Source organism: Sorex fumeus, unplaced genomic scaffold (assembly GCF_029834395.1).
Source record: "Sorex fumeus unplaced genomic scaffold, SorFum_2.1 ptg000029l, whole genome shotgun sequence".
NCBI lineage: Eukaryota > Metazoa > Chordata > Mammalia > Eulipotyphla > Soricidae > Sorex > Sorex fumeus.
In genome coordinates, this window is record NW_026606086.1 from 2395290 (window position 1) to 2410549 (window position 15260).

Genomic DNA, 15260 nt, shown 5'->3' on the forward strand with positions numbered 1-15260 from the left:
CTCTAGGTCCAACCTCGGAGAGTCACAGAGGGAGTGAGAGAGATAGTGGGGCTTTTTTGTGGGGGAGGGGGTTGTTTGTGTGTGTGTTTGTGTGTATTTGTGTGTGTTTGCTTCTTGGGTCACACCCTGTGATGCTCAGGGCTGGGTGTTCACTCAGAAATTACTCCTGATGGTGCTCGGGGGACCATATGGGATGTGCCGGGCATTGAACCTGGGGTTGGCCGTGTGCAAGGCAAACGCCCCACGTGCTATACTATCGCTCCAACCCCAAGAGAAACAGTGTTGAAGCCACTCACACTTCTCCGGGACTTCCAGGCAGGCAGAGGCCCAGCTCAAAACTGAGGCCCTGAGTTTGATCCCCGGGTGCCTGCCCATTGCACCAGGACTACCCACCTGTGATTTCTCTTCAGTGCTGAGAAGACTTCCAGCATCTTAACATCTCAGGAGAAGTCAGTTTAGCATTCTGTAACAAAGCATTTGTTGTTTTCCAAGTAGATAAACAGCTCATCTCCTAGCTTCTCCATGAAGATAAGAGAACAGAGGGGCTGAAGCCATGGCACAGCAGGTGAGGCACTTGGCTTGCATGCAGTCAAGCCAGCTTCAGTCCCTCACTCCTTGTAGCACCAGGAGTGATTCCTGAGCACAGAGCCAGGAGTAACCCCTGAGAATCGCCGGGTGTGGGACCCCAAACCAAACAAAGAAAGAAAGAACCTAAGCAACAGTACAGCAGGAGATCATTTGCCTTGCATGAGGCAGACCTGGGTTTGATCCTTGTCATGCCAGAGGGTCCCCCAAGCAGACCCAGGAGTAATTCCTGAGCGCAGACCCAGGAGTAAGCCCTGAGAATCACCGAGTGTGGCCCAAATTTTTTTGAAAGTTTGATTAAAAATCTGTTTTTTTTTTTTTATCTGTAGGACAGGGTAAAACTGTGGTTTCTCTTTCTAGAAGAGTATGAGTGGAGTTTGACCCTCCTGGGGTGATTGAGCCTGAATCTAACTCATCGAGCACCAGCAGAGCTGAGCAATTCTGTTTGGGACCCCTCGGCCTCCAGCTCATTCTCTGACCACAAGGGCTGACGGATGCTTACTTTTCCCTTCACAAAGAGAAACCCAAATTGAGAAATGACCAAGGCCTTCATGGTTAAGGCCTTCATTGTAGGGGCCAGAGTGATAGCATAGCAAGATGCTGGCCTTGTATACAGCCAAATCAGGTTCGATCCCTGGTATCCCATATAGTCTGAGCACCGCCAGAGTCAGGAGTGACCCCTGAGCATTGCCAAGTGCAGCCCCCAAACCCAAAACAAGATGATTCTCTTGTTTGTTCAAGAACCACAGCTGGCAGTGCTCAGGGGTCGCTCCTGGTTCTGTGCTTGGCGACGACTCCTGGCTGAGCTTGGGGGCTCCTAGGTGGTGCTGGAGCTGGACGGGGGGTCAGCAGGTGCCTTACCCTCTCCACCCCTCCCCAGGCCATCTCTCTTGGCTTGTCTTTTAAAAATTCATATACAGGGGCCCAAGGGATAGTACAGTGAGGAGGGCATTTGCCTTGCATGCAGCAGACCCAGGTTCAATCCTTGGCATCCCGTAGGGTTCCCTGGGCACCACAAGAGTAGTTCCTGAGTGCAGAGCCAGGAGCCAGCCCTGAGCACTGCCATACATGCTCCCAAACCAAAATAAATAAATAAATAAATAAGAATCACCCTGACATAATTTGATAATAATCCAGGACTCTGGGTATGCTCTTCTCTAACCTGTAGGTGGGATAAAGTGGGGGTTCCTGGGGCCAAGGGTGTGGAACCCCCCAACCCTGAGAGTGGGGTATATCAGAGGCACAGTCTCTGCAAATATTACAGCTCCCCAAGCCAGGGCTGACTATTATCAGATGCCCCTGCAAGAGACAGTGCCTGCTTTGAAGTTGGAAGATGCCTGGTCCCCTCTGTGTCATGCGGAGGGGTGGGGGTCGGGGATCAGCTCTGAGGGACCCTCTGGGGTGTCAGCCCAGAGACAAGGGATCCCTTGCAGGTGTGACCTTGCCAGCTGCCCTGGAGATGATGGATTCCTTTTGCTCCTGCTGCAAACATGATCTATTCCTTCCCCGGACCTCTGGGGACCAGTGGCGCAGCGCATGCATTATGGAAGAAACAGCGACACTGCGTTTGCCTCTCTCCCGAGCTGGCCAGCTGCCTGTCTCCCAACCTTCCCTAGACAGCCCTTCCCCTCCCAGCCCCGGGCTCAGGCAAAGTCGGGCCCCAACAGCATCCTCTGCCACTTCCCTGTTCTCTGTCTCTCTTCTTTCCCCTGATCAGACTTGGGAGATGTAGATGGAGCTGGGGGCCGAACCTGAGACTCCTGGCATGTGAGGAGCAATCTCCTGGGTGGTCTCATTGTTTTCGTTTTGCTTGACTTGGGCGAGTTTGGAGACAGTACCTGGTGGTGCTCAGGGCCGACTCCTCGCTCTGGAGCCAAGGGATCATTCGTATTGAAGCTTGGCAGTACCAGGGATCAAATTGAGGCTGGTCACATACCAAACGAGTGCCTTCTTCCCCCACCCCAGCCTGTCTGATCTCTCAAACCCCTGTGTCCTCATTTATTTACGACTTTTATTTGGGGACCACACCTGGCTATGTTCAGGGCTGATTGACTCCTGGCTCTGAGCTCAGGAATCACTCCTGGCAGTGCTGGGGGGAGCCTATGGGATGCCAGGGATTGAACCCAGGTCAGATGTACAAGATGTCCCCTCCCCACTGGACTATGGCTCCAGACCGGGGTCTTTATCTTTTATGGAAAAAAGAAAAATGTGCTTCTCCTTTGTTCCAGGTCCTGTTTGCAGGTGTGATCAACTTGCTTTCTTGGACCTCAGCCACTCACTGGCCACTCAGCCACAATCTGTTCGTCCCAGAGTGACTCTTGGGCCCCAGCCCTGTCCTGGGCTTCAATAACCTACAGCACCATCGCCGGAGTGTTGTGGGTTGTAGGTTATGTGAGATAAAGTGCTGATGAACTGAAGGGGTAAACTGAGGCCCAGGTATCAATTTCAACTGACCCTAAGTCGCTGTGGGGGAACTTAAGGGATATCCATGGAATCATATTTTTTTTCTTTTCGGATCACACTGTGATGCTCAGGGGTTACTCTTGGCTCTGCACTCAGGAATTAATCCTGGTGGTGCTCAGGGATCATATGGGATGTCGGGGATTGAACCCAGATTGGCTGCGTGCAAGGTGAATGCCCTCCCTGCTGTGCTATTGTTCCGGCCCCTAGAATCACATTTTTAAATTATTTCTGGAGGTTTGTTTTTCGGGGGTCACACTGGGCATCCCTCAGGGGCTACTTCTGTCTCTGCTCAGGAGTCACTAATGGCAGTGCTGGGGCACCCTACGGATGCCAGGGATCAAAACCTGGATTGGCCACATGCAAGGCAAGTGCCTTACCTGCTATACTTTCTCTGGCCCATTTCTGGAGACTTTTTTGTGGTGGATGTTTAAGTTTCCCCGCCCTAGGATCCTGGGGGATTGTGCAGTGCCAGGAAACAGAACCTGGGAGACCCGCATGCAAAGTGGCGCTCAGTGCTTTGAGGTGTCTCTGAAGCCAATTCCTTTTGTTTGTTTGGGGGTCATACCTGCAGATGCTCAGGGCTTACGCCTGGTCTACACTTAAAAATCACTCCTGGTGATGCTCAAGGGATCCTATCAGATTCTGGGGAACAAACCTGGGTTGGTGACATGCTAGGAAGACCCTGACTGCTGGACAATCACTCTGATCCCACATGCCTGATTTCTACAAAAGTTGGCGGGCAGTCTCTGAAGAAGAGACAGAGCTAGGCAGTGACAGTTGGAAATGACCACCGCGGTGTTGAAAGTAGGTAAAGAAATATACATGATAATCTTTCAGGAACTTTACTGCAAACCATAATGTCCAGAAGTGTGTGTGGAGAGAGAGAAAGAGAAAGACACAGAGAGAGAGAGAGAAGTGCCTGCTATAGAAGGTGGGAGGGAAACTGAGGACACCATTGGTGGTGGGAAATGTGCACTGGTGAAGGGATGGGTATTGAAGCATTGTATGGCTGAAACCAAATCATGAAAAATCATGAACGGCCTTGTAACTGTTTATCTCACAGTGATTCGATAGAAAGGAAAGAAGGAAAGAGAGAAAGAGAGAGAGAAAGAGAGAAAAAGAAAGAAACAGAAAGAGAAAAAGAGAGAAAGACTGAAAGAGAGAGAGAAAGAAAGAAAGGAAAGAAAGAAAGAAAGGAAGAAAGAAAGAAAGAAAGAAAGAAAGAAAGAAAGAAAGAAAGAAAGGAAAGAAAGAAAGAAGTAAAATCAAGGAGGGAGGAAGAGATGGGCTGATTGGGGGAAGGAGCAGCCAGGCAGAAGGGGCCATTCTTGGGTAAGATCTAACGATTGGTGGGCCTGGAGCGATAATACAGTAGGGAGGGCACCTGCCTTGCATGCCGCCAACCGAGGTTCGATTCCCAGCATCCCATATGGTCCCTTGAGCACCAGGATCGAGTGATTCCTAAGTGCAGAGCCAGGAGTAGCCCCTGCGCATTGCCAGATGTGGCCAAAGACTAAGAACAAAGATCTAGTGATTAACAGGGAGAGAAGCAGGGCAGCGGGGCAGGCAGCGGGGCAGGCAGCGGGGTGGCGCTTGCCATAAATGCGGCTGCTCAGGCTCCAGCTCCTCCCTGAGCAGGTTCCCTAAAGCACAGACCCAGGAATAGCCGCTAAACACCTTAAAGTGTGATCCCAAAACAAACACAAACAAACGAAAAAGGTCTATCTGGGGAGCTGGAGAGATCGTACAGCAGGCAGGGCGTTTGCCTTGCACACAGCCACCTGGGGGCATACCATATGGTCCCAACCAGGAGTGATCCCTGAGCACAGAGGCCAGAGTAAGCCCTGAGTACTGCTGAGGGACATGGTTCCCCCTCCCCACTGGAGAGCTGTTCTTGACATATGAGAAGCCAAGTATGATTCCTGGTTGGTCCCCAGGACTGTCTTGGTCCCCTGAATGGTCCTGAGCATCACAGATGTGATGCCCAAACCAAATCAAACACAAGAGAAGAAAAGGAGCCTTCACCAGGTTAGTTCTCCCATGAACCTCTCCGGATTCCATCCTTTGTCCTGCTCGGGGATCCTTCGTGCACCCATGAAGATGCCATGGCCTTCATCCCTGGACATTCTGGTGGAGCCTTGCAGGGCAGAGATGAGACGGGCAGGGGTACCGGGACCCCACCACGCCCCATCACAACCCTTTGAGTTGCAGCCTTGGCTCTAGTTTAAGAACCTGTTGAGCTGGACAGATAGCACAGCGGATAGGGTGTTTGCCTTGCATGCGGCCAACCCGAGTTCGATTCCCGGCATCCCATATGGTCCCCTGAGTACCGCCAGGAGTAATTCCTGAGTGCAGAGCCAGGAGTAACCCCTGTGAATCGCCGGGTGTAAAGCAAAAAAAAAAAAAAAAAAAGAAACTGTTGATCTCTGCACCCCCATCTTTACTCCCCCCCCCCAACACACACACCTTCCTAGGGCCTCACCATGACTCTGTCCTCAGGGCTCACTCATGGCTCTGTGTTCAGGGATTACTCCCAGCTCTGTGCTCAAGGATTATTCCTGTCTCTGCATTCAGGGCTCACTCCTGGCTCTGTGCTTTGGATCACTTCTGGCAGAGTTCAGGGGACTGTAGAGGGTGCCAGGCATTGAACTGGGGTTGGCTGAGATAACTTCCTCTCTGTATCTTCTCTCTTGCCCCAGAAGGAAAGTGGGGAGTGATTTCCCCAGATGTGGCACTTGCTGGAGTATCTCTGGTGCTAATTAAGTGACATTTCCTGATGGGGGCTGAAGTTCACTGACAAGTTCCAGGGAGCAGCTGGATCTCTGCAGAGAATGATAGACAGTTCCCTGTTCTCTGCACTTTGAGCTTTGGGGTGCTTCTTTTTTTAATTCATTGTTGCCCAGGGGCCAATTTTCAGCTCGAATCTCATGACAGCAAGGACAATTTCTTATTTCTGACTTTTACTCAGAATCTATCCCTCCTTGCACCATTCTACTTGGTATTTACTGTCGATTTCTTTTCAGTGTCCTTGGGCAAATGGAGGTCAGTGGTTCTGTTCCTCAGGGCTGAGGGTGGGAAATGGAATTTTCAGTGCAGGGCTGGAGCCAGAGCAATAGCGTAGCAAAGAGGACACTTACCTTACACGTGGCCAACCCAGGTTCAATCCTCAGCATCCCTGAGCCCCACCAGGCTGATTCCTGTGCAAGAGTAAGCCCTGAGCCAAGGGTGACCTCTAAGCCCCCCCCCACCCCCACAAAAAAAGGGAATTTTGGATCAAAAAGGAGGAGCACCCAAGGAAGCAAGTTGAGGTTCAGGTGTTAGCAAATGGCCACCGAGTTGTGAGCTCTTCAAAGATGCAAGATTTAGAGGACCAAGAGTAGGGGGTCTGGGGTGCAGAAATTTGAGGGATTTGTTCTAAAATAATCTTTCTGTGGGTCAGAGAGCTAGTAGCAGGGTTAGCATGCATTTCAGACCACTCATGGTTCAATCTCCACACATTCCCCTCAGCACCTCTGGGAGAGACCCTCAGACACAGGGCCAGGATTAGTCTTCCAGGGACACCCGTGGGCCCCAACCTTTTCCAAATTAATAGATGGATGACAGAGAAATAGAATTGGTATTGGTCAATGATGGTAGCTAGGTAATTGATCAGTGACTAGATCAATAGCAAATACATGGGTAATAGTTGATAGAGAAATAGCTAGGAGTCAGCTTGGCTATTGGTAAATTGGACAATAGTATCTAAGAAGGGATCATCCATAGATTGGCAGATGAAAGATAAAATTGATTGGTTTTTTTTTGTTTTTTGTTTCTTTAATCAGCAACCATTCGTTTTTCCATTGTAGTTTTTTATTTTTGTTTTTGTTTTGGGGCCACAACTAATGATGCTCAGGGGTTACTCCTGACTCTGCACTCAGGAATCACTGCTGGCAGTGCTCAGGGGACCCTACAGGATGCCAGGGATTGAACCTAGGTGCAAAGCAAGCACCTTACATGTTGTACGAGCAGTCCAGCCCCAGGAAAAGATAAATTGAGAGATAAATGTATAAAGAAAGATCCTCGATAGATTCATAAATGTTAAACCAGAATCATGGGGGCTAAGATGATATGAGAGTGGATAGGGTGCTTGCTTTGCACATTGCCGACCTGGGTTCAATCCCCAGAATTCCTTAAGGTTTCCTGAACCCTGAGCTCTGCCAGGAGTGATCCCTGAGCACAGAGTCAGGAGTAAGCCCTGAGTGTGGCCAAAAAAAAAGAATGGATAGGTAAGTGAAGAGAGAGATTGAGCATAGGATAAGATAAAATTGATTAGTGAATAGAGAAGATCACTGATAGATGTGGATAAGATAGAATTTATTGATAAGTGGATTGATTATTGATGAATATGTGGATTGACAAAAAAAAGAGTTTAAGGCTTTGAAAACCAGGTGCCAGAGCAATAGTACAATGGGTTGGGCATTTGCCTTGCACGCAGCCAACCTGGGTTCAATCACTGGCAGCTCATATAGTCCCCAAAGCACCACCAGGAATAAATCCTGAGTGTAGAACCAGGGGGAAACACCTGAGCACCGCTTAGTTTGGGCCAAAAAGCAAAAAAATAAGGAAAGGGAAGGGGAGGGGGGAGGAGGGAAAGGCATCAGGGTAAAAAGTGGGGTCGCCCCAGGCAGAGTGGGTGGTTGGAGACCCCCAGGCCCTTCCTGGCCCCAGCATGTGTCTAAGTTATCTGTGGCGGATGAAAGTAGTGTGGTTATTGTCAGACAGAGTAATCAAGACTCAGGGAACTGGGGGAGCCCGAGGATGCTTCAGGATTCTGTAGCAGCACAGAGATAAGAAGGGGAAAGGGGAATCAGAGGAAACTTGCACAGACTGGGGGGGGGGGGCTGGAGAACAGGGCACAGACCGGGAGCAGATTCGAACCCCAGAGTCTCACGTGCACCAGCAGCTCTGCATTTGAATCTGGCAGTCACTCCTCACGCCACAAGGAATTTCCAGTTAAAGTACAGTGGGGGTTGGGGGTAGGGGGACATGGTGAGCACAGTAGGAAAGGGGGAGAGCCCAGTCCTCCCTAAGAGAATGAGTGCATCCCCCTGGTAGAAATGTGTGTAAAGGTCTCAGTTACAACGGTGACCCCCTGTGTAAGCCAGGAGTGAGCACAGAGTTAGGAGTCACACTTAAGCACAGAACCAGGAGCCAGCGCTGAGCACAGAGCCAGGAGTCAACCCTGAGCATAGAACCAGGAGTCAGCTCCAAGCACAGGGCCAGCAGCAAGCCCTGAGCATAGCCAAGGCCTGTTTCTTCTCCCTCCTCCAGACGGGGGTGGGTGCGTGGAGGGGCCCCTTTGCACAGCACCGGGCCTGCAGACAGATGCCTCGTTCTAAGTCTGCAGAAGCGCAGACTCCGGCGTCTGCAGAGCCGGTGCAGACGGGCTGCTCCATCAGCGTCAATAACGCTTGTCCCCAGGGCGATGACATTTACTCGGCAAATACTGAAGCAGAGTCGGCAGCAAGGGACGTGCCCAGGCTGGGAAAAGATGGGCTGGCACCAGGCAACCATCCATCATCTCTCTCCTCTCGGGCCTGCTGGGCGGGATGGTGGGGCACTGGCCTCCAGCTCCATCCTGGGCTTGGGCGCTCTTCCTCCCCCCCCACTCCCCACTCCGACACACCGCGTCTGCCCCAGCCCAGAACCCAGACAGGCTCAGGAAGACCAACTGCATGTCCCTACGTGTGCTTATTGGCAGGAAGGCTGATTGGCTCATTTATACCTACAAGTTCTGGAAGGGGGTACTCCCAGCAGGGTGCTCAGGGGCACTGCAGGCAGTACTCTCAGAACCAGGTGGCATCAGAGATGGCACTTGGAGCCCCTATATGAGGATCATAAGCTCCAAGAACTACAAATGTGTATCTGGGGACTGGAGCGATAGGAGAGCAGGGAAGGCACTTGCCTTACCCGCAGCCGACCCAGGACTGATCCCCACCTCTGCATCCCTGAGCTCCATCAGGAGCAAGTCCCGAGTGCAGAGACAGGAGTAACCCCTGAGCATCATCGGGTGTGACCCCCAAACAAAAACAAGAACAAAAAACCAAATTTGTATCTGGCTTTCCTAGACCTTATTATTATTATTATTATTATTACTACTACTGTTTTGTTTTGAGGACCACACCCAGCAGTGCTCAGGATTTACTTCTGGCTCAGGGATCACTCCTGGTGGGACCAGGGGACCCTATGTGGTGCCAGGGATTGAACCTGGTCGGCCATGTCAAGGCAAGCACCCTACCTACTACTATCACTTTAGCCCATTTCCTAGACCTTTAAAAGATGCACAAAAAAATAATGGGGCTGCACGAATAGCTAAAGCAATCCTTGGAGAAAAGAAGATGGGTGGAATCACCTTCCCCAACTTCAAACTACTACAAAGCAGTAGTAATTAAAAGCATGGTATTGGACTAGAAACAGACCCGGAGACCAATGGAACAGAGTTGAATATTCTGTCACAGACTCTTAAGGCACTTTATCTTTGATAAAGGAGCAAGAAATATGAAGTGGAACAAGGAAAGCCTTTACAACAAGTGGTGCTGGGAAAACTGGACAGTTACCTGCAAAAAAATGAACTCTTACCTCTGCCTAACACCAGGCACAAAAGTCAGATCAAAGTGGATTAAAGACCTCAATATCAGACCTGAATCCATAAGGTATATGGGGGGAAATGTAGGCAGAACCCTCCATGACATTGAAGTTAAAGGCATCTTTAAGGATGAAACACCGCTGATCAAGCAAGTGGAAACAAAGATAAACAAATGGGACTACATCAAACTAAGAAGCTTCTGCACCTCAAAAGAAACAGTGACCAAAATACAGAAAGAGCCCACGAATGGGAAAAAGCATTTACCCAATATCCATCAGATAAGGGATAAATATCCAGGATATACAAGACATTAGTAGAATTGCTCGAAAGGTAAAGGTAAAGGCCCTCCCGTTGATCATCGATTTGCTCGAGCGGGCCCAGTAACGTCTCTATTGGAGACTTTGTTGTTACTGTGTCTGGCATATCGAATACTCTCGGTAGCTTGCCGGGCTCTCCGAGAGCCCGGCAAGCTACCGAGAGTATTCGATATGCCAGACACAGTAACAACAAAGTCTCCAATGGAGACGTTACTGGGCCCGCTCGAGCAAAATTAGTAGAATTATACAAGAAAAAAACCTTCAACCCCATCAAAAAATGGGGAGAAGAAATGAACAGATGCTTCCGCAAAAAAAGAAATACAGATGACCAAAAGACACATGAAAAAAATGCTCTACATCGCTAACCATCAGGGAGATGCAAATGAAAACAACAATGAGATATCATCTCACACTACAGAGACTGGCACACATCAAAAAGAACAAGAACAACCAGGTTGGCACAGATGTGGGGAGAAAGGGACTCTCATTGTTGGTGGGAATGCCGACTGGTCCCTCCTTTTTGGAAAACAATATAGGCATTTCTTAAAAAACTAGAAATTGAGCTTCCATATGACCCCATAATACCCCTTCTGGGAATATATCCTGAGGGTGCAAAAAAGCACATTAGAAATGATATCTGCACCTGTATGTTCATTGCAGCACTGTTCATAATAGCCAGAATCTGGAAACAACCTGAGTGCCCAAAAACAGATGAATGGTTAAAGAAACTTTGGTACATCTACACAATAGAATACTATGCAGCTGTTAGAAAAGATGAAGTCATGAAATTTCAGACTTTAAGAGGATGCTTATAAGAGGATGGTCATGGAGAGTATCATGCTAAGTGAAATGAGTCAGAAAGAGAGGGACAGACAGAGAATTACTGCACTCATTTGTAGAATATAAAAAATCATAATATGAGACTAACACCCAAGGACAGTAGAGACAAGGACCAGGAAGATTGCTCCATGGTTGGGAGCCTGTCTCATGAGCTGGGGGAGAAGGCAGCTGGGATAGAGAAGGGATCACTAAGTTAATGATGGTTGGAGGGATCGCTTGACATGGGAGATGTGTGCTGAAAGTAGATAAAGGACCAAACGAAGGCCTCTCATCTGCATTGCAAACCATAATACCCATAAGTTGAGAGAAAGAGGAAAATTGTCTGCCATAGAGGCGGGAGGGGGGGGCGGGGCATAGGGCTGAAGTGATAGCACAGCGGTAGGGCATTTGCCTTGTAAGTGGCCGACCCAGGCCGACCCCGGTTTGCTTCCTCCGTCCCTCTTGGAGAGCCCGGCAAGCTACCGAGAGTATTACACCCGCACGGCAAAGCCTGGCAAGCTACCCCTGATGTATTCGATATGCCAAAAACAGAAATAAGAAGTCTTACAATAGAGACGTTACTGGTGCCCACTCGAGCAAATCGATGAACAATGGGAGGACAGTGCTACAGAGGCAGGGGGAGGAATGGGATGGAGGAGGGAGGAATACTGGGGACATTGGTGGTGGAAAATGTGCATTGGTGGAGGGATGCATGTTCAATCATTGTATGACTGAAAATCAGACATGAAAGTTTTGTAACTGTAGCTCATGGTGATTCAATTAAAAAAATAAATAAATAAAAAATAATAATGGGGCTGGAGTGATTTTACAGCAGGGAGGCCAACCTGGGTTCATTCCTTGGCACCGCATAAAGACCCCTAGCACTACCAGGAATGATCCCTGAGTGCAGGTCAGGGGTAAACCTTGAGCACCACTGGTTGTTACTCCAAACTAATATTTTTTAAAAATCGTTATTGTTTCTGGGCCATACCTGGATGTACTCAGAGTTTACTTCTGACTCTAACCTCAGGGCTCACTCCAGGCAGGGCTCAGGGGACCATATGGGATGTCAGGGACTGAACCCAGGTTAGCAACATGCAGTACTGTCGCTCGAGCCCTGGGAGTAAAAAGAAAATATAAATAGGGGCTGGAGCAATAGCACAGCAGGTAGGGCGCTTGCCTTGCACGCAGCCGACCTGGGTTCGATTCCCAGCATCCCATATGGTCCCCCGAGCACCACCAGGAGTAATTCCTGAGTGAAGAGCCAGGAGTGACCCATGTGCATTGCCAGGTGTGACCCAAAAATAAAAAAAAAAAATAAAAATAAATAAATAAAGGTACATTAAGGGGATCGAGCTATGGAGGTAGGATGACAATGAGGTGACTAGAATCAAACATGGGGCTTTGCGCTAAGTCCCAGCGCCTCTAAAGATATTTGTTTCCCAAAAAATTAGCAGGTGCCAGAGCCACAGCACAACAGGTAAGGCCCTCGCTTACACAAGGCCAACCCGGCTTCCATCCCCAGCACCCCAAATGGTCCCCCGAGCACCACCAGGAGTCATCCTTGAGCATTGTCAGGTGTGACCCCCAAACAAAACTTTTTTTGGCACACCTAGCAATGCTCAGAGATGACTCCTGGTTCTGTGCTCAGGGATTATTCCTAGCAGAGCTTGGGGGTTGCACCTCGGTGGTGCCAGCGATGGAACAAAGGTCGGCCCTGGGCAAGGCCAGTACCATAAGCCTGGAACTGTCCCTCAGTCTCCTTTCCTCTCTCTTACTTGGGGAGTCAGTGCTCTCCAGCTGAGCTCAGGGGTCTGGGAGCATCTCTGGGCAATAACTGCCCTGTGGGCTCTGTGGTTAACCATTCTGGATCAGTGACGCAGTGTCGGGACAGAGCTCAGCGTCGGGACAGAGCTCAGCCTTCCACTCCTGCGTGTGCCCTCACACGGTCTCGCGGTCTTGTTTTGTTGTTGTTGCTTATTTGTTTGTTTTGTTTTTTGGCCAGCAATGCTCATGGCTTACTCCTGGCTCTGCACTCAGGAATTACTCCTGGCGGTGCTCAGGAGACCCTGTGGGGTGCCGGGGATCGAAACCAGGTTGCCCATGCACAGGGAAATCATCTTAACCCTCTGTACTGTTACTCTGGTCCCTGAGGATTCATTCTTCAGGGCTTGAGTGAGAGCATAGCTTATTGACTGCCGTGCTGGCTTGATTTATAACTCTGGCCTCTTGTTATCCTTTTCGGCTCTTCCCCCACTTCCCAGGTCTTTGCTTTTCCGCATCCTTTTCATCCGACAGGGCTGCCTGAGAACTGTGGGGTTGCAGGTCTGGTAGACGGTGCTCACTTGGGCTCATCTCTCTTCCTCCGGAGCTCCTGCATGTGCTGGGAGGGGGATCTCTTTGGGGGCTGCAGTGGTGCTGGCTCAGCTGGCCTTGGTGCTACTCATTTGCAACTGGCTGTGCCTTGGAGATTGGGTGCTCAGTGCCAGTGGGGGCATTGCACTGATGCACAGGGCAGCTCCGGGGTCCAACTCCAAGCCTTGCTGGCCATGCATTTGTTTTCTTTCCTCCTGCTCCTATTTCTCTTCCTGCTTGTCTTCCTTTTTTTGTTTTTGTTTTTTTTTTTTGGGGGGGCCACACCCAGCAATGCTCAGGGGTTACTCCTGGCTCTGCTCTCAAGTACTTCTGACAGTCCTTAGGGCACCATATAAGATGCTGGGGATCGAGCCTGGGTCTGCTGCATGCGAGCAGGTGCCCTCCTGGCTGTCCCCACTCTGGCTCCCTCTTCCTTCCTCCTGCTGAATCCCAAGCTCCTAAATCCCGCTGAGTATGCCCCGAACCTCCCAAAGAAGTCAATAAGGAAGTCAATAAAATTATTCAAGTGGGGTCCAAGGGGCAGGAACTCCAAGGCCTGCCCCCTCGTCGCCCTCCTCCCCTGCCTTCTCTCCAGCTGCAGGTTCAGGAGGTGGCCAGCTCCTCCTCCCTCTGACTTGCACTTTCTGTAGCAAAGTCATAAAAGGAGGGAGTGAGGGTCTAGCACCCCTCCCCAGGTGCCAGTCAGCTGTGTGGATTTCTCTCTGGTGACAGAACCTCCCTTTCCACAGGGACCGTCAAGATCCTTCTTTGGCCCCAAGATACACTGTTTTGTTGTTTGATTTTCCTAGTCTGGGGAAGCTCTGACAATGTTTCCTTTCTAAATTAGGCACCCAGGAGAAAAGAAACTTGGTAACTAAGGGAGAAGGAGAACAGTAGAGTGGACCATCTGATGCTCTGATTCCTGAGGTGGTTATTGTGTGCTGGGAAAGCACTGGGTGGGGCAGGGGCTTCAGGATGTCTAGACTTGGTGCTGGACATTTGCTATTGGACCAAAGGATGGCATTTGCGTCTGGAGGTGAATGATCAGTATAGAGCAGAGGTGGGGTGCCACATGCCTCCCATCATCCCTGGCAGTCGGAAACTCCTGCCTTGTGTATTTCCAGGAATTTCCATTTCATTATTTTTCCACCACAGTAGCTGAAACCGCAGATAAGGGGGAGGAGGGAGGCCATGCACTAGATAAAGGTTTCTTTGAACTGCAATGCTTGGTGACTCACAGGAGCTACTCCTGGGTGGGGCAGACGAGGCAGCTAGATCAAGCCTAACCTGAAGTCGTATGGAATTGGCCAGGGGACAGTGCATCTGTTTTTTCTTGTTTGCTGTTCTCTTTCAGCCATACCAGGCTGTGCTCAGGGGGCCGTTCCCAGGCTATGGCTCTCTTCTGGCTCTCTTCTGGGGTGCTCCGCAACCCCAAGGTAGTGCCTGGTGCCCAGGCTCATACTTGGGCCTCCACACACAAAGCCTCCTGTTTGATTGAATAACAGGAGAGTATGTCCCAGAACTATTCCCCTGGGCCCTGACGTTAGGCTGGATTGCTCAAGTGGAATGCAAATGACCCTCTTTGCTTCTCTTCCTTTTGTTTTTTGCTGCGCCAGGGATCAAACCCAGGAGTCACTCAGGCATGGAAAGCGCCAGTGTCTCTGCTGACCTGCCTCTCCAGGCAGTCGCGTGACCCCACGCGGTGGGGGTTGTCCAACCCTCCCCCCCAAGCCAGAGTCACCTTCCCTCAACCCTTCCCTTCCGAGCTCTGATTTGATTCAGCTTGAGAAGCTGGTGATAATGATTGTGGTTGGTTGGTTTGTTTTTGGTGGTTTTTTTTTTTTTTAATGTAGAGGTAGTGTTACTTATTCAGCCACTGATTAAGCTGATTGAAGCAGACGGAGTTTACTCTGCATTGCTTTTTTTTATTTTTAGAAATTTTTAAAGTTTTCATAAAGTTGTTCACAGTAATTGTTTACATTCAATATTTCAACACTAACCCCACCACCATTGCACCTTCCCACCACCATTACTTTAAATCTTCCCTCCACCACTCCAGCCTGCCCCTTAGGCAGATGCTAAATAATTTATTTTGC

The 15260-nt window shown here is 49.9% G+C and overlaps 1 protein-coding gene across 1 annotated transcript in view; it reads left to right on the plus strand.

Annotated features, from left to right (window-relative positions):
* Positions 1-13056: 13056 nt before the first annotated feature.
* CANX (calnexin) overlaps positions 13057-15260 on the plus strand; it is a 136723-nt gene continuing 134519 nt past the window's right edge. The window contains exon 1 of the mRNA XM_056115674.1: positions 13057-13065. The gene's annotated coding sequence lies outside the window, so the exon portion shown is untranslated. The remainder of the gene's footprint in view (positions 13066-15260) is intronic.